The sequence below is a fragment of the Nomascus leucogenys genome, chromosome 4, assembly GCF_006542625.1.
Source record: "Nomascus leucogenys isolate Asia chromosome 4, Asia_NLE_v1, whole genome shotgun sequence".
Classification (NCBI taxonomy): Eukaryota; Metazoa; Chordata; class Mammalia; order Primates; family Hylobatidae; genus Nomascus; species Nomascus leucogenys.
The window spans coordinates 19,740,895-19,764,129 of NC_044384.1; the positions used below are offsets into that span (position 1 = coordinate 19,740,895).

Genomic DNA, 23,235 nt, shown 5'->3' on the forward strand with positions numbered 1-23,235 from the left:
TGGAGCATTGCATCTAATTCTGGGCACCATGTTTTAAGAGTTGCTTTAGCACACTTAAAGAGCAGTAAACATAGTGAAGAAATCAATAACCACTTTATGAGGAAGAGTGGAAGAAACATAAAGAGAATTGAAGTCCTATGGATGTAAGCAACGACTTAAATCAAAGAGCAACCCTAATCCTGCTAGACCCAGAAAGCAATCTGTGATCACACTGGAGGGGGCTGATAGACTTGATGGGGAGCCCATACTGTGAGGCAAACATGAGAAGCACTACACTATGGAAATCCATTATCGTGGGCCCATAGTGAAAAGAACTTCTTATACTCATGTTATAGAGAGGGGTTAATCTTTCTAAAAATGTTAATTTTTTCTTCAGTTTCACCCAATTGATATAGATCAATTGCCTAAGAATAAATAAAAATATAATTTACTTTAAAAGACTGAATAAAGGGTCAGCATGACAGAATTTTGGGGGCTGATGGGGTGATGGAATGGTTCAGTATCTTGATCGTGGTAGTTGTTACAACTCTTTACATTTGTCAAAATCTATAGATCAGTACACCAAAAAGAATCACTTTTATACTTTGTACATTATAAAATAGACTAGCCAAAATGTTTTGTTTAAAATAAAACAAAATGAATTTTGTCTAAAATAAAGGAAAATGAATTTTGTCCAAAGACAGCTTCTTGTTTACACTATACTTGTTCACACTGATTCCAAACAGAAGAAAGCAACTAATGAAAAGCCCAAGTACTTAATCTTCTTAATGCTTTTGGGGAGGGAGGGATTTATGTGCATTAATTCTGGAGTGACTGAAAAAGAAAAGTTCTGTTTTGGTCTTTCGGTGTTCACTCCTAAAGGAGGTGCTACTGATTCTCACTCTTATCCTCAACCCTAAGGCCAGCTCAGAAATGGGGACTGGAGAAGAAAGGCCAGCTGTTTTCTTCCTTTCTCTGTTGTCTTCCCTTCTCTGCACAGAACCAGACAAAAATATGCACATGAACTGGAATGTGATATATGACATATCAACTAGGTCTGGTTGGCTTCCCGGCCTCTCTAACCTGTTTGAACTGAAAAATAATAAACAAGAGAGAAATGAGCATTTACTCTTTTTTTCCTCCTGCTTCTTCCCCTTTCATCACAGAGGTGATTTATTACTGAGTTTTCATGATCCTAGCCTGACATGGAAGTCTAAATATAAGACTATTAATTTGCATAGGAAAAAAACGATATATGCATTCACATAAGCTTAGAATTGTGAAATGATCTTTCTTTTTATTTACTTATATATTTATCTTAAGAGACAGGGTCTCTGTATGTTGCCCAGGCTGGAGTGCAGAGACTATTCACAGGCGCAATCCCAGTATTGATCAGCACTGGAGTTTTGATCCGCTCAGTTTCTGGGCTGGTTCACCCCTCCTTAGGTAACCTGGTGGTGCCTCACTCCCGGAAGGTCACCGTATTGATGCCAAACTTAGTGCAGACACCCAATCGGCATAGCACACAACAGCCTAGAACTCCTGGACTCAAGCAATCCTCAAACCTCAGCCTCCCAAGTAGTTAGGACTACAGATGCATGCCATCACACCCAGCTATTTTCATTTTATATCTTCGTATTATGTGGTGTTTTATCAGATACGAAATAATAATAAATAAAAATCAACATAGAAGTTTTCTAACTAGCGGGTATTGTTTAAAGACACTGAGAGTATTCAATTATTTTACTAACAGATGGAATTTTCTTTTTTTTTTTTTTGGGAAAAAAACTTTATTATAAAAATCCAACGGTATATATAAACTGCATTTCTCTAGCCCAAGATATTTATGTGCTACTCTACACTGTAACTCCTATGGCAGAAATAACATCTGAGAAATTTCATTTTGAAAATTTGGATATATTAACCATTATAGTACACATTAAAATCTTGATGTTCCCCAAACTTGACAGTCATCTAGGTGAGGTCATTGCTGCCTTCAGAAAACTCAACAATCTCCTGTTTACTGTTCCAGTGAACTTAAGTGAGGTTTTCATTTCAAATGCCATTATTTCTAGAATTTACCTTACCCTGGTTTATTTTCAAATTCACCTGTTTTTTTCCCCTCATCGCTTTTGCCCGTTTTAAACACTTAAATCTTTTAGATGTTTTCACTGTTACTGACTCTTCCCCTACTGTTTGTTTATATGGCTTACAATGTTCTGGTGAGATCTCAGTATTCTAAGATGATGAGGCCATCCCTTCAGGCTGGCTTTACTGCCAGAGATTTTATGGATTTAATACACACACACGGAGTTATATTTATGCAAGTAGTCCATTCTGTCTCTGGTTACATGAGGAAGCCCTGTGGCTTAAACTACCAGTGACTGTAGGTTTTCAATGCATTCTGTATCACATAGTATTCTGTGTGTTAAGTATTGGGGTAGGGGGGTGGATTTGCCTTATTTTGGCATACTATGTTGACCTCAATTCGGCTTGAGTCTGAGCAATTTGCTATGCTGCCCTATTTGTTATTCACCTATATTCCTGAAAGTGGATATTTTGGAAGGAAAGTAAGGTAAATTTGGTTGAGATTTCTGTATAAAAAGGAAAAGTTAATTTTTAATACAAATACAAAATTTATTTCCATAAAAAGTAAAATTTATAAGTTAAATATAAAGATTAAAATAGTGTTTGAAAAGCTCACTATACTGCTAACGAACTAAATGAAAATAAGGCTATTTTGCATTTAAAACTGAAATACCTCTTAAAATAATTTGATCCCCAGTGTTTGCTCTTTTTGAAGTAACCGACTTACTCTTAAAAAGGATGGCTGCCAAGATGGAAAGTCTTACTGGGTTTTCATGTTAACCTATTCTTTGGACATAACTATGAATCTTGTATACAATGCATTTCATGAAAAGTTGTGGCTCCCCCAGATTTCCCACAAGTGTGATCTTGAAGTCCTAAATATTTGTCCATGTAAGCTTCCAAACAGAGCCTTAACTGAGTTATTCAAGTAGCAGTACTTAAAGATATAATTCTTGTAACAGTTTCAATGGTTTCTGATCCTGATCCAAATAATCAGTTTCTGAACATTACTACTTCACATAATAGAGTCCATCTTCAGTTTCTTCTCACTTTCTCTTTCCCTTTTGGGTTTCCTTTTTGTGGCCTGAGGCCTCCAGTTCTTCGGGTACTATCAAGATACCTCCATCATGGGTACACTGAAGAGCACAGTGGTTTGGATTGACTGGCCTACCTTGGTCATCTCTTAATCTACTAAAAATATCATGATAAAGGTCATGCAGTTTCTGTTTCATTATGTTAATAGCTCTGTTACATTGTGCTCGCTCTCTCTTAAGAGTTTGCTTCTTTGCTTGCAAGTTACGTACATCATCTTCTAGATTCAAAATTATGTCCAATTTGCGTTTACAACAGTTCTGCACAGCAACTTTATTTTTCCCTCTTCGCCTGATATCACGGGCAAGTGAGACTTGTAGGTCTGTCAGATAATACCTGCTTAACATGCTATTGAAAGAATCAACAGGCATGCCGACAATTTCATCTACAGAAAAAGGGATATGCGAAGCTTTAGCACGCCGTTCATCACGGCTCAAGTTTCTATTTGTGTCTTCAAGGTACCTACTCCTTATCTTCTGTGACTTCCCAGGCCACAAAAAAGGTTCAGAAGTAGATTCTGGTGCACCTGGCTGTAAGTGGTAAGTGTGGTTATGAAATATGTGTTGAAATGTAAGATCCCCATGGAAACCAGAATCACTCTGATCCAAGCAACAAAGCTTACTGGGTTCTGGGTAGTAGCCGCCTACAGCACCTTCTAAGTCATGATGGGAACCAGATTCATGGTCAGTACAATAACCTATAGCACCTTCATCACACACAGAGTGAGAGGAATTAGACTTGATGACAGAGGTACTATTGTGACTTGAATCTAAAGAAAGGCCAGAATCAGAATCTGGTTCATCAAAAAGCTGAGAAACATCGATTGGATCAAAGTTGTCTTCTGTGGCCAATGACATTGTTTATCTCATCAAATATATTTACGTAAAGGTCATACAGTAGGTCTTGGCTTGTTAGATTCCTCATATGATTGTCAACCGGTGAAAGAAATCCTGTCAAATTAGTTCCAGGAAGGGTTTGCTCAGGATTGGTGGTATAAGAATTTAACTGCAGAAATGGTTCTTGTGACTGTGAAGTCCTTGCTATTGCATCTCTTCTAAATGTATTGTTGAGACAATACAAGATGGCCTCATGAAGATTCACATCCTGACTTATAGCCTGGCTGAAGTTTACATGAGAATGTGCTGAAGAATTCATGCCATCACTGATACTGCCTGGAAGAGGAATATCTCCCAAAGAGATGCCCTCCAGTGAATTTTCAGGCTGTGATGAAAGCAACTGGAATAAGTCTTCCAGAGAGATGGAAGTATCTGTCCCATTCAGATGTCTCTCATTTCTAGATTCAGTGGTCTTTTCTGCCAGTCAGGTTTCTCTGCTATTTTGTTTTCATCATCATTATTCTGCTGAAGTGAGTTCTCCTTCTGGGCTGACGCCCTTTCTTCATTTTCCTCACGCTGGGAACTATGATCCACAGCTTCGTGCTTTTCTCTTAGTACCTCGTTCTCCTCGCTCGCACATCCGCCAGCGTCCGGCAACTGAGCCATCGGTTCCGCGGGTGCCTTCTCCTCTTCTCCGGCGTCCAAGGGACCACTCCGAGCCGCTCGGGGGTCCCCGCCGCCCCCCCGCACAGCCTGGTCCACACTGGCGCCGGCTCCTACGGTGGACACGGCGGCGGCTGCGCCAAGCAGCCCGTGGGCCTTGTCCACGCTCCTGGCAGCCACGCTGTGCACCAGCCACGCATCCACCCGGGCGCGAGGGACGAAGGGGACCCTGAGCACACGCACCTCCCGGAGCAGCTGGCCCTAGGGCGGCGCGGCAGGGTCCAGCTCCCGGCCCTTGGGGTGCAACTGGCCCGCGCGCCCCCACCCTCCCGAGGCCGAGAAGAGGCTGAGCGCATAGGCGGAGCTGGCCTGGCCGCCCAGGAACAGCAGCTCGTCCCGGAGCACGGAATATTCATCTTTGGTGCATGAGTTCTAAACCGTAGACATGTCTAGAGCAACTAAACCTTAGCACCATGACCACTTGACACATGAGCAGAAGAGGCTCCCTGCAACAGAAGAGGCTTTGTGAATAATAGTCTATGCTTAAGTGTGTCACCAGGAAATAAGGCAATGCCTAACCTCCTGCTCCAGATAATGCCAGCTCTCTACCAGCTGACCGGGAGCCTATTACTCCCAACCTCCTAAAGAAGGAGTCTGTAGAAGGCCTTGGCTCTCACCTGCCCACTCTGCCCCTGGAAACTGCAAGACAGAGCAATTGTCCAGTGGCTCCCATATGAGACATACTAAACTGGATGTCTTCCGCTATGAGATCATTATACTAATCCTTCAGCTTATAATGAATTACTAAGAAAGCATACTTATATTTGCCTTTTAAAGCTGTATGTGTAAACCTGTTTCATACAAACCAATGCAGAAATAAACATGTTGAACTAACATATTCTCAACATTTGCTTCTAAAGGTGTTTCTCTAACACTTCCATTTATGGGGAAAAAAACAGCTTACGATGCATCTTTAAGAAAGCATGCTTACAATCACTTCACCTCAGTCATCAGCAGCAGCCGGAACTCTGCCTGTCAGCCACCATCAACCAAACTAGCAGGCACGTGCTCTAATATGACCAATTTCCCTTCGTCTCCACCCTCCAAAACCCTGCTGGTGCGTTCTATGGAATGTACAGTGTATCATCAGGAAACTCGCTTTATCCTCAAACTCTTCTCTAAACCTTCTCCTCTCCTCTTGCATGCCCTATCTGAAACGTGCTTATTCCATAAAAACATCTCTTCCTCCTTCCCCACAGCCCTCTAGAGAAGCAGCTATCTTTTCTTACCCCATGAGGCATGGGGTCTAGGAATGGGATATTGTAGAAAGCCTAGCAGTTCTGTCTTTAAATCATATCCCAACTCTGTTCAATTCACTACCTCTTCACCACCGCTATCATCACCCAGGCCATGCCAACCCTCTCCTAACCTGTCTCTTTCTCTCCACCCTTACCCTCCTGTGGTCCATCTCTCCACAGCAGTCATCTTACTTTTAACTGGCTGTGGTATCACATCTCTCTGCTCCTTAAAATCCATCAGGAGTTTTAGTCCTCACTTTGCCTTGCAAAACCTGCATGATCTGGGCCCTGCCTCCATCTCTGTCTTTTGTGCCACTTCTGGCTTTGCCCACTGTAGTGAAGAGAATTGTGTCCCGCAAAAAGATATGTTGAATCTCTAACACAGCCTACTCTCATACCTGTGAATGTGATCTTATTTAGAAATAGGGTCTTTGCAGATGTAATCAAGTTAAGATGATATCATTACAGAAGGCCCTAAATCCAATGACTGGTGTCCTTATTAGAAGAAAAGGCCATGTAAAGACAGAGACATTGGTAGGGCATGGTGGCTCATGCCCGTAATTCCAGCACTTTCAGAGGCCAAGGCAGGAGGTTCACTTGAGCCCAGGAGCTCGAGTCCTGTCTGGGGAACATGGCAAGACTCCATCTCTAAAAAAAAAAAAAATTAGCAGGGCATGGTGGTGCACATCTGTGGTCCCACCTACTCAGGAGGCTGAGGCAGGAGGATGGCTTGAACCCAGGAGGTCAAGACTACAGTGACCCATATTCATGCCACTGCACTCCAGCCTGGGTGACAGAGGGAGACAGTGTCTCAAAGAAAAGAGACACAGGAAGAATGTCAGGTGACAATGAAGGCAGAGATTGGAGCAATGCATCTACAATCCTCCCATAGAGGATCCTTTCTTGCCCTTCCTAGCTTTTGGTAGCTAAGAGGGACTGTAGCCCTGCTGACACCCTGATTTCAGCCTCTGGTCTCCAGAACTGTGAAACAATAAATCCCTGTTGAGCTAAGCCACCCAGTTTGGGGTCATTTGTTACAGCAGCCCTAGGCCACTAATAAACCCACACTACTCTAGGCATATTGACCCCTCTGGGCTCCTTGAACACACCAAGCTGATTCCTGACCGAAAAGCTGTGTTCTAACTTTTCTCTCTGACCAGAATGTTCTTCCTGTCTTTATATGACCAGCACTTATATGCCATTCATCTCAGCTTAAATGTCACCTCCCCATTTTCAAACATTCTACCTAAAATAGCTACCCAGCTACTTTCTATTACATTAACCTGTTTTAGTCCCCCGCATAGCCTATAGCTATCTGATGTTACACATGATTGTTTATATATCATCTGTTTTTCTCCATGCACTAGATGAGAACAGTGACTTGATTATCTTAGTTAGTGCTGTCTCCTGCATGCCTAGACAGCACATTGTACCTACGTAGGTAGGGTGGCCAATTCATCCCAGCTCGCCCAGGAATGGTTTTAAAACAGTCTCACGTCCTGGGAGGCCCCTCAGTACCAGGAAAACCAGGATGGCTAATCACTTTACTAGTAGACATTGTCAATCAATCCAATTATCCATAAATATTAAACTGAATGCATTCATTAAACTTTCAAAGAAATAAAATTCTTACTCTAAAATCTAACACAACGTAATTGAGTATTTTAGTCATAGGTGGCCTCTAGATGGCTAGATTCATTAACATACCAGCTTTCATTAAAATCACCCTAAGGTGAGGAGACATTTCATTCTAATTAAAGTATGAAGGTACTCAGCTGTTTCTCATGGTACTGTAAGAGTATAGAACTATATACCTTTTAAGAATTTATAATTCCCACGTGTATTTCTGAAACATCATTAAAATTTTCCATGCTGAAAAAAAAGATGGATTTATAAATACTATGACTAACTCACATTTTTAATGTTTTTTCTGAAATTTTTGTCACTAACATGAAAAATCTATATTGGGACAGATAAAACTGTGACTACAATGGCATCTTGTATCCAGGGATTTAAAATATAGCAAATATGTATTTATTCACTATAGTGACCACCTGAGGATTTTAATAGATGCAGAAAAAAAAGCAGCTTCTCAGAAAGAAATCTATTGTTGGAAATGTTCTGAAAGCAAGTTTTTCTCAAGTTTACAGACCTCGGGTAAGAGACAGTCCCCAGCTGGTGTCATTTTCTAAGAGAACCTCATAAAGTCACTAAGGCAAAAAGAGGCTCAAGAATTCTTGTCTGCAGTGAAGATTTGCCACTCCGATTACTCTAGAGATTAAAATTTGCTCAAGGGAACAGTTTCTAAAACAGAGCTTGTAATTTCAGGAAATTTTATTCTTTCTTATTCCCAGAGATTAGATCGATCTGGATCTTGGCGAAACACACCACTTTTGTAAACTTGTGAACACATGCAAGCAATATTTATATGCTATATATTAAAAATATGTTTGTAGCAAAATTTAAAGCATGAACAGACATAATAAAATGCCCAATTATCATTGTGTGGACCTATGGGAAGAAATAAAGGGAACAGGATCAGAGAGAAGATCAAGGGAACTTCAACTTTATTAGAAATGTTTCTTAATTTTATGAGTTTAATATGTTCTTATGGATGCTAATGCTTATTACATTATTTTTTCTTTTTTTCTTTTTACCTTTTCCAATTAACAAACAATAAATAAATAAATAGCTATTGCTCCTAAGAGTCATTTGACTTTCCTGCAAGGAGTGTGACAAGCCAAGGAAAGAAATAGAATGAGTTCAAGATGAAGCAGACTTTGGCCTATGTGTCTGAAACCCATGAAGCTGTAAGAAATCGGGATGGATTATTCTAGTTAGAAGTTGGTCAGTGCGTGGGTAGGTTTCTCTCTTTATACACTTGTTATTAGAAAAAAGATAATTTGCAAAAATGCAGTTCTGATGAGAGTATTTTATAAATAAGAGCCTGGCACTTGCTGAGAGACGTGGAGTAGGGGTAAGAAGAGACGGATGAAGGTATGGGGAAATGATAGTCAAAGGGTACAGAATCTCAACTTCACAGAAGAATATAGGTTTTTTTTAGTTCTATTGCCAAGCATGGTGAATATATTTATATTAGAGTGTTGTACCTTTCAAAATTGCTAAGAGCGATTATTTCATTTCATATTTATAAATTATAACATCACTTTGTACCCCATAAATTTATATAATTATAAGTTGACAATTTACAATTAAAAATAAAGTTTGATTTACAATTTAAAATAAAGTAAAATAAAACACTGACAATGGAATTGCAAGAGACAATAGCAGATGAAATTTTCTCTGATGTTTCACCGAAGTTTTTAAAGAGCCAAAATATTTGTCCACAAACATCAGAACAGTGAAAGGTACACATCCCTGTTCTATAATCTCAAAAACGTGATGGCCAGAAGGAAAGGAACAGAGACAATTTTGGTGTAGGTTAGCACATCTCCTAATCACCCCTGAATTAGTTAGGGTCTAGTCAGAAAATGGAAGGCAGCATAGTTTATGTCAAAAGGAGGGGATTTGAAGCTGGAGCAGGGTAAAACCAAGGAGAGAAAAGGAGGGGGAAAGAGGGACAGCGTAGAGGGAGATGCTCTGAGGAAAAGACAAATCCACTTCCCAAGATTCCAGCTGAGAGAGAGAGAAACCCAGGCTTTTCCTGGCATCTTCTCTTCTAGTCTTATATTAGCAGAACTTTCATGGAAAGAAGAGGGCAAGAGAGCTGCATGGCTGAGAAGGGAAGAGAAGGGAGAAAAATGTACCTGAGAGCAAGCGAATAACCAGCACAACCCCGAAGCCCACCGGCGACCGCGGGAAGAGAGAAAGCATGCCAACGGGAGCAGCGTTTCCTGACAAAACATCACGGAGCAAGGTCCGTGAAGCGCTAAGCAATGTCTAGGAAAATCCATCATGACCCCATTACACTCAGTAAGTTGTTCAAATAAGGTTCCCAAACACAAGAGGGTCAGAGACTTTTTTTTTTTTGAGACGGAGTCTCACTCTGTCGCCAGGTTGGAGTGCAGTGGCACGATCTTGGCTCACTGCAACCTCCACCTCCTGGGTTCAAGCGATTCTCCTGCCTCAGCCTCCCGAGTAGCTGCGACTACAAGCATGCGCTACCGCGCCCAGCTAATTTTTGTATTTTTAGTAGAGACGGGGGCTTCACCATGTTGACAAGGCTTGTCTCAAACTCCTGACCTCAAGTGATCCTCCCACCTCGGCCTCCCAAAGTGCTGGGATTACAGGCATGAGCCGCTGCGCCCATACCCTTTCAGCACTTTTTTTTTTTTTTTTTTTTTTTTGAGACGGAGTCTGCGTAAGACTACTGTCGCCCAGGCTGGAGTGCAGTGGCACAATCTCGGCTCGCTGCAAGCTCCGCCTCCCGGGTTTCCGCCATTCTGCTGCCCCAGCCTCCGGAGTAGCTGGGACTACAGGCGCCCACCACCACGTTCGGCTAATGTTTTGTATTTTTAGTAGAGACAGGGTTTCACCACGTTAGCCAGGATGGTCTCTATCTCCTGACCTCGTGATCCGCCTGCCTCGGTCTCCCACAGTGCTGGGATTACAGGCATGAGCCACCGCGCTCAGCCTCCTTTCAGCATTTTTTAAGAAATAGCTTTGAAGTAAACACTTTTTAGGGAAACAAGAATTCTCTTTGTGTAGTAAGGGGTTTTTTTTATATTCTTCCATCTATTTGTATCATTTCGTTTGGATCAGTTCAGATTCTTTGAAAAAAAAATGCTGTCTTCATCAGTGAGGTTAAAATCCACAATCCTAATTTCCATTCCAGAAGCTAAAGTGCACAGAGAGGCAAATAAAATATGGAAACAGGCCAGGTGTGGTGGCTCACACCTGCAATCCCAACGCTTTGAGAGGCAAAGGTGGGAGGATTCTTTGAGCCCAGGAGTTCAAGACCAGCCTGGGCAACATGGTGAGACCACCATATCTACAAAAAATTTTTTTAATTAGCTGGGTTCAGTGGCATGCACCTGTGGTCCCAGCTACTCAGGAGGCTGAGGTAGGAGGATCACTTGAGCCCAGGAGTTTGAAGCTTCAGTGAGCTGTGATTGTGCCACTGCAATCTACCCTGGGCAACACAGTGAGACACTGTCTCAAAAAAGAAAAAGAAACAATACATTTATCAAACATCTCATGAAAGGTAAATGGGAATGAATATATGAAGCTTCTATATAAAGTTATTACATACATACCATAACTTTGTATTTATTTTAACACTTTGAATAAAATGCTAAGATTCATTTTGTAGTTTACTCTCTTTTATAGTGCAAGATCCAATTTAACCTTTTCTTCAAATTCAAAAATGCTAGTTGTTTCCCTCGGCAGTGAGTATAGAGGTATTCTCAGGAGATACCTTAAGTGCTGTGTGTTTATTTGCTCAAGGTCTTATCAGCTTTTCTTGAAAGCTACTTTGTTACTGGGGAGGGAAGGGGATAGTAATAGTTATTGATGTTCCTTTAGGGATGTATTTTTGTACCTTTATTCTTTCTCAGATATGTTTTTGAATAGTCGTGACTGAATCAGAGAGCTAAAAAGCAAGATGATGTAACAGTACATATAGGATCATACATGGATGGGTTGGGTTGCAGGAACCTGAAGGATTCATGGAGTTCTCTACAGATACCTGTAATTAATTAAATCCTCTCTCTTTGAGGATTAAAAAAGAAGATACTCTTCAAAACTGTCATCTTCCAAAAATATGTCGGGAACAGAGTCATATACGAAGGTAAATATGTCTTATTTTTATTTCAGAGAGGCAGTGTATGTAGTGATTAAAAGCACAGCCTCTCAGCCAGACTGGCTAAGTTCTGTAGATTTTGGAGTAATTTACATGAATTCCCATGCCTCAGTTTCCTCAACTGTAAAATGGATATTATAATAGTAGCATCTACCTCATAGTGTTCTCAAGAAGAAAAACATGAGTCAGAATTTGTAAAACACTTATAACTGTGCCTGGAATATAGAAAGTACAATTATTATATAAGCTAGATTCTAGGGGAAAAAAAAGAATTTTAAGAGAAATCGTCTTGGTCTGTATTCCTTAATGTTGATGTTGGTGGTGTTTTCTCCATGACTCTGAGAACAAAGTGTATTTGCTCTGTATCTGTAGGTTCTGCAACCATGGATTTAACCAATTGAAGATCAAAAATATTTTTGTAAAAAAAATGGATGGTTGCATCTGTATCAATATGTACAGACTTTTTTCCTTGTTGTTATTTCCTAAACAATAGAGTATAACAACTATTTACATGGTTTTTTACATTGTATGGGGTATTATAAGTAATCTAGACGTGACTTAAAGTATACATCAGGATGTGTTTAAGTTATATGCAAATACTATGCCATTTTATATCAGGTACTTGAACATCTTCAAATTTCAATACCAGGGGAGGGGTCCTGGAATCATTTTCCCACAGATACCAAAGGATGACTAGACAATTCTGACCAGAGCCAGCTTCATGGGCATGTGACCTGTACAAGAAGGAATCTCTATGTCCATATTAGAAGAGTCCCTTACTTGATTTAATGCTCTACTGTCATGATTTTGAGATTCTTAAGACTTTCTGAACAAGGAATCTCACATTTTATTTTGCCCTGGGCCCTGAAAATGATGTCTCCAATCCTGACTTGGACTCCCTGTGCTCCCTGATTCTTGTAAGCCCAGAAGCCCTAAGCTGGTTGTTGTATCCTCTCTCTGCTCACAGGTTTGGGGTCGATCACTCTGGAGCAAGAACAGTAAAAGAATTGAAAATTCAGATCCTGCCGGGCTGGGTGGCTCATGCCTGTAATCCCAGCACTTTGGGAGGCCGAGGTGGGCAGATCACTTGAGGTCAGGAGTTTGAGGCCAGCCTGGCCAACATGATGAAACAGTCTCTACAAAAAAATACAAAAATCAGCCAGGCCTGGTGGCACACGACTGTAATCCCAGCTACTCGGGAGGCTGAGGCAGGAGAATGGCTTGAACCTGAGAGGCAGAGGTTGCAGTGAGCTGAGATCGTGCCACTGCACTCCAGCCTGGGAAACAGAGGGAGACTGTCTCAAAAAATAAAAATAAAAAAATGACAATCTAGGCCTATTGCATTGTCTTTCTCACAGAATGTTTATATCAACATGCACGTACACTGAAAAGAAAAAGAACTTGGGGAGAAAAGAGTTCCTCCTTTGCGGAAACACAACCTATGCAAAACCACCATTTCCCCCCAGGAGCTAAATTATCCAGTGCAGAGTTTATGTTCTTTCCTTTCGGATCTCTTCCTTCCTTAGGAATGTGGCTTAAATGGGACAGATTTTATTCTACCTGTGTGACCTCAAACAGGCAAAAGTCTCGCTTTCAAATTGTTTTCAACTGAGGGCAACAATAGTTGCCAGATACACAGACAATGTGCAATCAAAAGAAGATAAAGTATGCAAAAACATGTTATCATCTGGAAGGTGGGGCAGCAGGCACAGTATGAGGTAACGCACTTCTGCTTTCTGTTCTGGGGCCACGCGAGCACCTGGCTCAAAGTAGCTGGCTTCATTTTCCCAGTAAAGAAACTGAGTGCCAGGAACATTAAACGGTTCCATAAACATTTCAAAGTCAAGGTGAAGCACAGGTATGCACATTAATTAAATCATCACTGATTATACAACTGCTTTGAGTTGGTCACAGAAAAGTCATGGAGAGATAGAAGATAAATAAGAAGCATGCATTTTCCTCAAAGGGCTCACACTCTTTATAGAGTGACAATTAAAGGGTAAATACCATACAGAATTGTAAATATTTCCATTAAGGGCAATGTAGAAAGTGCTGAGGCATCATGCTTTCTCCCAGCAGGCCTTGGGAAAGGCTTCCCAGGGAAGGCCAGAGGAATTCGCCACTTGCAGAGAGCAGAGGGTATTCTAGTCAGGGCAGAGGCCCCAAGCAAGGAAGGTGAGTGGCATAAGAGTTCATCCACATGGGGCATCTGGAAAGAATAGACAATGAGACTAAAGTGGGGGGATGGGAACAAGGCTTCATTCTGATGGTGAGCCACTGGGGAACCTTCACAGGTTTTCGTATACAGGGTGCTGTGATCACAACTCTTTGAGAAGATAATTCTGGACATGTAGCAGATTATGCATTGGAGTGAGGAAATCAAGGAGACAGGAGAGTTAATTAACAAAGAAACCAGGCCCAACTGTCCATCAACTGAAGAATGAATAAACAAATGTGGTATATCCATACAATGGAATACTATTCGGTCATAAAATAAAGTCATATCACGAAATGAAGGAACCTGAGAAACCTGATGCTAAGTGAAAGAAGCTAGTCACAGAAGGCTACATACTATATGATGACATTTATACAGAATGCCTAGGATAGGCAAATCTGTAGATACAGAAAGTAGATTTGCAGTTGCCAGGGGACAGGGGAAGAGAGGACTTGAGAGTAACCAGTAACTGGTATGAGGTTTCTTTCTGGGTGATGAAAATGTGCTGGAATTCGATAGCAGGGACAGTGGTCACAACTCTGTAATCTACTAAAACTACTGGATTGTACAACTTTAAATTGTAAACTACTGAACTGAACAATTTAAAATAAAAAGAATCTATTGTTATTATCAGATAAAGAAGAACCAAACAAAATTAGCATAAGAGAAAATTTAAGAAAACCAGAGATGGCTTCCAAAATATTTAGAAGATGTATTTACAAGAAGATGCATTTAGAAGTGATAGAAGTGAAATATAAAAATAGTCAGAATTTTCCTCAAACCTTCCAAGCAGAGGCAATAGCCAGATGGGGCTAAGCTAGAAAAGAGGCAAACAGGAAATATTCTCACAGTTAAAGAGCTGGGCTTCAGACATGACAAGACAAGGCAGTAGAAGTGTTATACGAGGTTATGCAAAGTTACCTTGGTGTACAGAGATAGAGGGAAGCAGCATCAAAAATAAACAACGCTTATGAATCTTTTATGAAGGCCATATTTAGCAGAAATATGTATTTTTAATTTTACCTTTTAGTTTTGTTTCAAAGGAATTTCTAGCCATTTCTGAAAATGCATAGTGTACAAATGCTATAGGATATAGAGAATGTAATTAATGAAGAAAAAAATCTCTTCTCACTGAATGTGGTTGTGAAGTGAGCAGACACTAACAAGCCCATTTTTCACTTTGTAGAAAAGTCATGAAGATACCACCTCCCAAATCACTCTTCTTCAACATATTGTTTTGTGTTTTAGTATTTACAAGAGTTTTCTTTTTGAAACCATCGGATATAAAGCAGTTACAAGAAAATACAAGCACTCTTGTATGAAAGCACAAGGGTCTTCTGGTGTTGGGAGACCCCTCCTGGCTCCCACCCTGCAACTAACCCATTCAACAAGTGTGGAAGAGGGCTGAGGCCATGCCGGGCCTCACTGTCCATATTTGAAAAGGCGGGGGGGGGGGGGGGCGCTTAATCAGATAGTTTCAAGGCACTCTTCATTCTTGAACCTCATCTGATAACCTGATGCATACGGTGACTAAGAAGAAGGTCACTGACATTTGGCCAAGCTTGCCTTGACTCATGGTTTTGCTATGTATTTTGTCACCTATGCTAAGCCTCAGTTTCCTCATTTCAAAGATGAGAATAATGAATATTATAACTTCTACTTTATCATATAATTACAAATATTAAGTAAGGATTATATAAAATGCCTACTTTGGACACTGGCATATACTAAGCCTTCAAAAAATATTTCCTACTATTGTTGGTATTAGTAATACACTGCAGAAAAATTAGGACAGACACTGATATAGAAAGTATAAGAAACTTTAAATTTTAACAACAAGAACAAAAGTGAGTTTTTAAATTAACACATTCTCATTAAAAAAAAAAAATACTGCTCAGCCGGGCCCAGTGGCTCACGCCTGTAATCCCAGCACTTTGGGAGGCTGAGGCGGGTGGATCACTTGAGGTCAGGAGTTTGAGACCAGCCCGGCCAACATAGTGAAACCTCGTCTGTACTAAAAACACAAAATTCACCGGCGTGGTGGCGCATGCCTGTAATCCCAGCTACTCAGGAGGCTGAGGCAGGAGAATCACTTGAACCCGGGAGGCAGAGGTTGCAGTGAGCTGAGATTGCACCACTGCGCTCCAGCCTGGGCAACAGAGAGAAACTCCTTCTCAAAAAAAAAAAAGAAAAAAAAAGAAATACTGCTCATTGTAAGAATTTTAGAAAACATTTTTCAGGCACTAGTTCTTTTGAGAAACAATATTTGAGAAATGAGATAGTATCTCTTTTAAAACATGATATTTCAGATAAAAATGACCAAATGGCTTTAACCTTTAGGATTGCCAAATCTAAGTCATTCAAACTTCAAAAAGTCATGTTTTTAAGCTGCGGAATGCAAAGCTATGCAAAGTACAATTCCCGTAATTCATGGTCTCTCTTTTTGTGACTGTCATTTATTTCCTCCCAAGGAGGGAAACTATGGAAACCATTACCCAAGATGTTTCTTCTCGACCGGCCCTATTTCCGGTCAGCAAGCAGCAGCTGCTGTTGATCTACAGTTGCCCTTTTCCTCCGCACCTGCCCTGCTCGGCCCCACAGAGATAATTTGCAGCAAGCAGGGCCTCAGAGCTGGGAGCCTGGCAGCCTTCCAAGGTCTTCATAGCTTGCTAGTGAACAAGATCCTGCCTTACCATATGACATTCAGTATGGCTTTGAGGTGATGTCAGTGAAACAGCCCAAAAAGGATTTATGAAGAATAATTTTGCACTAAAGACAATAGGAAATACTGACAAGGAAGATAGAAGCCATCAGTAAGATTTTGCAGTCCTTAGCACCCCTGTACTAGACTATGATGGTTGTAGTAAGTTTTTATGATACTAAAAGCCTGTTATAAATATTATTCACCCATAAAAATAAATGAAATTTTGACATATACTACAACATGGATGAACCTTGAAAAAATTATGCTAAGTGAAATAAGCCAGGACAAGGACAAATATTTCATGATTCCATTTACATGATGCACCTATGACAAGCAAATTTATAGAGACAGAAAGCAAAATAGAGACTATCCAGGGCTTAGGGGAGGGTGGGGAAAGAAGAGTTATTGTTTAGTGGATACAGAGTTTACGTTAGGGATAACTAAAATGTCCTGGATACAGACGGTGGTGATAGTTACACAGATTATGAACGTACATAAGGCCACTGAATTGTACTTACAAATGGTTAAAATGACAAATATTGATCCAGCAATCCAACTTCTGGATATTTGCCCAAAAGAGTTATAATCAGTTTGTCCAAGAGATGTCTGCACGCCCAAGTTCACTGAAGCTGTGTTCACAATAACCAAGATATGGAATCAACTGAAATGTCCATGAATCAACAGATAAATGGATTTTAAAATGTGATGTATACGCACAATGAACTATTATTCAGCCTTAATAAAGAAGGAAATTCTGTCATTGATAACAACATGGATGGAACTGGAGAACATTATGCTAAGTGAAATAAGCCAGGCACAGAAAAACAAATGCCATATATTCTTGCTTACATGTGGAATCTAAAACAATTGAACCCATAGAAGCAGAGAGTGGAATGGTGGCTACAGAGGCTGAAGGTGAAGTGGGTTGGGAGATGATGGTCAAAGGGTACAAAATCTCAGAAGAGAAACATGGTGTGGGATTTTTTTTTTTTTTTAGTTCTATTGCACAGTGTGGTGAATACGGTTAATAATAGAGTATTGCACATTTCAAAATTGCTAAGAGTAAATTTCAAATGCTCTCACCACAAAAAAAAGTTAAGTTGTTGAGATGATGGATACATTAACTAGCTTCATTTAATTATTCCACATTGTATTCATGAGTTATAACATCACTTTGTCCCCCATAAATATATACAATTAAGAATATTCAATTTACAATAAAAAATAAATAAAAATAAAATTACAAATATTATGTTATGTCTATTTTGCCACAATTTTAAAAAGCAAAGCAATAAAAGGCACTGGGTGGGGGGGGAGCATATTGAATTCAGTTTCTCAGAGAAATAAGCAGATTCAAATCCAACTTAAACAGTCCTAATTTGAACATCAGGCATAAGTACCAAATACACCAGTTTTGAGACAGTGGTTTTCTTTGAGAAGATGGAAAGGTAAATGACCAACAGAGAGTTACTGTATCTCTGTAACTATTTAAAAAAGAAAATCTGAACAAAATATGGCAAAATGTTATCTGTTTAAACTTAGGGTTGTTTATAAGTATCTGTTATGTCATTTTCTATACTAAATAAATAAATTTTTCACACCTTCAGCTTCTTTCCTCAAATATCCACCACTTCCTCTGCTATCTTTGCTTTCTGCTTACGACCTTGCTTCTTACTTCCCAGAGAGCAATGATGCCATCAGAGGGTCCTGAGCCTCCCCCACCACATCCACCGCCCACTAGCATCTATACCCACATATTCTGCCTTCCTGCCCATTAGTGTATGGGACCATCTACATCCAATTCCCAGTGCTTGAGCACTAGGTAACGTGGCCTGCATCTAGTCAAGACTATCTCTGCAATTGTTCTTTATCACCTGCCTACCCTGCTACATTATATTTTCCAGAAATCCAGGGATTTTTGTCTACATGGTTCTCTGATATATCCCAAACACAGAGATCAGTTGCTGCCATGTAGTAAACTCTCAATAGATATTTATGAAGTAAATGAATGCAATCCTTTTCTCTATTTTTTAAATATTTCAATATTTTAAAAATTAAATATTTGAATAGAAAAACACAACTTGAATATGTAAAAATTTGGGATAAAAGATTCTGCCCTGTGATCCCATAAGCCATTTAAATGTCTCTGAAATGCCAAAATTTCAACATCCATGCTGCATGGATGCAAAATCTTGTCTCTACAAAAAATACAAAAGAAATAGGGAGGCATGGTGGCATGCACCTGTAGTCCCAGCTACTCAGGAGGCTGAGGTGGGAGGATCACCTGAGCCCAGGGTGGTCACCGCTGCAGTGAGCCTTGATTGTGCCACGGCACTCCAGCTTGGACAACAGAGTGAGACCCTGTCTCAAATAATAATAATAATGATGATAATAAACAAAATAACTTCATGTAATTGGCTTGTTTATAACTCAAATCATAAATGCTTGAGAGAGGGATGATTACCCCATTCTCCATGATGTGCTATTTCACATTGCATGCCTGTATCAAAACATCGCATGTATCCCGTAAATATATACATCTACTATGTATCCACAAAAATTACAAAATATATTTAAAAATTCAAAAATTAAAAAAGAATAGATCTGTTTCTCTTTCCATGGCATGGTATCTCTGGACACCAAAAAATTTATGTAGGAGGTTACATTCAAACCCCTAAGAAGTGCAAAAGTAATTTCAGTATAGGCAAAATCGGGCTATCAGAATTCCATGGGTTAAAAACTGAATGCACTTCTTTAGACAGCAGAAATTGCCAAGGTAAGTTCTCTATGACTAAGTGTCATAATAAATGCCTTTACTCCGAATCGCATATGCTATGTTTCTCAAAACACTAAATGAAATGTAGGCTTACAGTTCAGATGTGGTTATTTGCTTGACATCTGTACTTCCTGTCATCAAAGCAGGGAACGAGTGTCATCATTAAAGAATTTTGTCTTTCTGACCTATTTGAGTACAGTCTGAAAAGACAGTTGTAGAACACTTTGGAAATTTGTCCACATTGGCCTTAATAGTAACACAAAAGAGGAAGGAATGTGTGTCTCCAGGAAGGTCTCATTCAGCAGGATTGCATAGGTAAGTTTTTATCTATGCATGATGCCGGAGCTATGCATAGAAGCTGAAAAATAGTTTTAAAAATAGGCGAATAACAGTCTTGAAAATTTGGTATTAATCCTTGGAACAATAACATGATTAAAATGAGATGAGAATGGCAAGTGGCCCTCTGTCTGATTTTTTCATGGCTCACAATTCCCCTTTAGCTTGTCTAAAACTCCCTGGACACATCAGCTCTATTTAGCCTCTGGAAACAAGTCTGTCTTGAACACTAAAAGGCAGGGGGAGGAAAAGGGAAGTAAATATAAATCGCTTTAGTCTACTGTTCATATAACTTGAGATCAAGGTGACCTGGCTGCTAATATTTTATCCCACGATTCAATCTGAGTAATCAAAGTTCTTTTGTTTTCCTTAGACTCTAATAAGTGACTATTCCAGTTTGACACTTGATACAGTCTTTTATGATATACTGTAAATTACTATTAAGAGCCTTTTTGGCTGGAATATTAACTAATAAAAATTAAATTTTACTTTTAAATACTACATGTTTTAGCTCTACAGCTAGTTATTCTACTGCACCTTAAATTCAATAATTTAATAATATATTAAATTATTTTATTTAATATATTATTTTATATAATATATAATATATTATTAATATATTATATTATATTATATTAATTTATAATTAATTATTATATTATAATATTAATTTATAATTATTATTATATTATTAATATATTATTATATATAATTTATATATAATATTATTATATATTTTTATATATATATTTATATATATAAAATTTATATATATAAATATATTTATATTTTTTATATATTATATATATATTTATTATATATAATTATATGTATAATTAATATATAATAATATATTAAATTATTTTATGGAAAAATTTTTTTAAACATGTTTTTCCTTTGACACATGGTATTTTGATGTTGTAGAATCTGACTTCTGTGCATTTTGGAGGTAGGGGTTAAGCTTTAAAACTAAAGAATCAAATTTTTCTTCTGGCCAAAATGATGTCCTATGACCTAATTTAGGGGAAACCAGAACTAGGGGCCATAACAGGATGTTAATTCTCAAGAATTTTAATCATTTCTCTGAGCTTGTCTTCAATCCAAAACATTCATGATTGCTTACACTTCTCTGTGGCTCTATTTCTCCATCTGAAGAGTGGAATACTAAACTCATCATGCAAATACCACCCTGAGTTTGTTAAGTAGGGGGTTTGGTGCTCCTATGGTGTCTCTGCAGCACCTCAGCCCAACCTGAACATTCAAGATTGACGTCAAAAGTTGAAGTCTGTCATTGTTGGTGCCACCAAATGATTTAGGTTCATAAACTTCCTTATTCTTAGTAAAAGAATGAGTAATTTTTTTCTTTGTCTTTTTTTTTTTTTTTTTTTGAGATGGGGTTTCACTCTTGCTGCCCAGGCTGAAGTTCAATGGCACAATCTCAGCTCTCTGCAACCTCTGCCTCCCAAGTTCAAGCGATTTTCCTGCCTCAGCCTCCCGAGTAGCTAGGACTACAGGCACATGTCACCACGCCTGGCTAATTTTTGTATTTTTAGTAGAGACAGAGTTTCACCATGTTGGCCAGGCTGGTCTCGAACTCCTGACCTCAGGTGATCCACCTGCCTCGGACTCCCCAAGTGCTGGGATTACAAGCATGAGCCACTGCACCCAGCCATTTTTTTTTTTTTTTTTGAGACAGAGTCTGGATCTCTTGCCCAGGTTAGAATGTAGTGGCACACGATCTTGACTCACTGCAAACTCTGTCTCCTGGGTTCAAGCAGTTATCCTGCTTCAGCCTCCCAAGTAGCTGGGATTACAGGCACGTGCCACCACACCCAGCTGATTTTTGTATTTTTAGTAGAGATGGGGTTTCATCACATTGGTCAGGCTGGTCTTGAACTCCTGACCTCAAGTGATTCACCTGTCTTGGCCTTCCAAGTGCTGGGATTACTGGCATGAGCTACCGCACCTGGCCAAGTAATTTTTTTCTATTTCTCTTTTACTCGAACAAGTAAATATTTACAAAGGAGATTCAGGTATGATATTCATTATAGCATAAAGTAGAGATACCGAGTGTAAACCAGTTATTGCAAAAGATGTTAAGTCTTTCAGCAAGTTTCTTTTCAAACTACCTTAATATTTAGTCAAGTTCTCATTGGTATACACCCAGCTCAAATCAGTGAGTCATAATAAACCCTTTAAAGATTAGCCATTTTTGTCAGCTACCACCAAAATGGAAAACTACATCATGTTTTCATCGATAAAGATGAGCTCATCTTGTTACACAGTTGATATCAGAGTATTATAGATTAACAAATTACTATTAGTTTGTACAGAGATAAAAAGAGAGAAATTTGTCTTAATGTTTCACTATAAGGGCACTAAAAGCCCTAGATCTAATTCATATATATAATCTGTGTTTGCTCTACATTGGCACATTTCCAAAACCACACTTTTTTAACAATTACTGCTGAGCATGGTGGTTCACGTCTGTAATCCCAGCACTCTGGGAGGCCCAGGCAGGTAGATCACGATGTCAAGAGATCAAGACCATCCTGACCAGCATCTCTACCAAAAATACAAAAATTTAGCTGAGCGTGGTGGTGCGTGCCTACAGTCCCAGCTACTCAGGAGGCTGAGGCAGGAGAATCAGTTGAACCCAGGAGGCCGAGATTGCAGTGAGCTGAGAGTGCACCACTGCACTCCAGCCTGGTGACAGAGTGAGACTCTGTCTCAAAAAAAAAAAAAAAAAAGAGAGAAAGAAATTACTAAAATATCTTTTACTAATTTGTGTTCTCATCTTAGCAAAGACCATGACTTATTCATTTTTGTATTTCTAAAAATTAAAAGGATCCTGGGGATACGTTTGACAATAATGAACATTTACTGAGTAAAAATTCAAGTACACGTTGGCATTGGCAGGTAATATTTAGAAATCTGTTCCCTGCTTTAGCACACAAGTTTTTTACGTGCACAAACTGAGCACCAATTTGATTTGGAACATTTAGTCTTTAACATATTGCTTTCAAATTGATTTGTAGTTTACCCTGTTGGTTTTACTGAAGGTTATTAGTAGATATGCATTTTCTTACCTTTTTCCTCTTCCCCATGGATCTTCCTCAAAGGCCATTCTCTGAGGAGGTGACCTTCCTTCTGCAATGGCTTATTCCATCCATGGAGAGTCCTAGAAGCCTTCACCAGTGGCAATGGCACAAAGATTGTCATCCCTTAAGGAAAGATGGGCCCAGTCCTCTGCTAAACAGAAACTATCTTCATCTACCGAGGGAAGGACTGATTCTCTAAGAATGAGAATGGAATCGTGGAAACTATCTGAATACAGGAGAAACATGGGCAGCTTCTTACAGTGCACTTATGTGAAATTTCATCTTCTCTGTAATCAGAGAAAATGAATAAAGTGAGTTCTCATGTTCATTGCCAACGCTTACAAGAAACCTATTTAGAGTGATCATTAGCAAATCCAGCAGCTCGT

At 39.4% G+C, this 23,235-nt stretch overlaps 1 pseudogene; it reads right to left on the reverse strand.

The window, feature by feature from the left end:
* Window positions 1-3,113: 3,113 nt before the first annotated feature.
* On the reverse strand, window positions 3,114-22,970 carry LOC100597540 (annotated as a pseudogene).
* Between the last annotated feature and the right edge of the window lie 265 nt (window positions 22,971-23,235).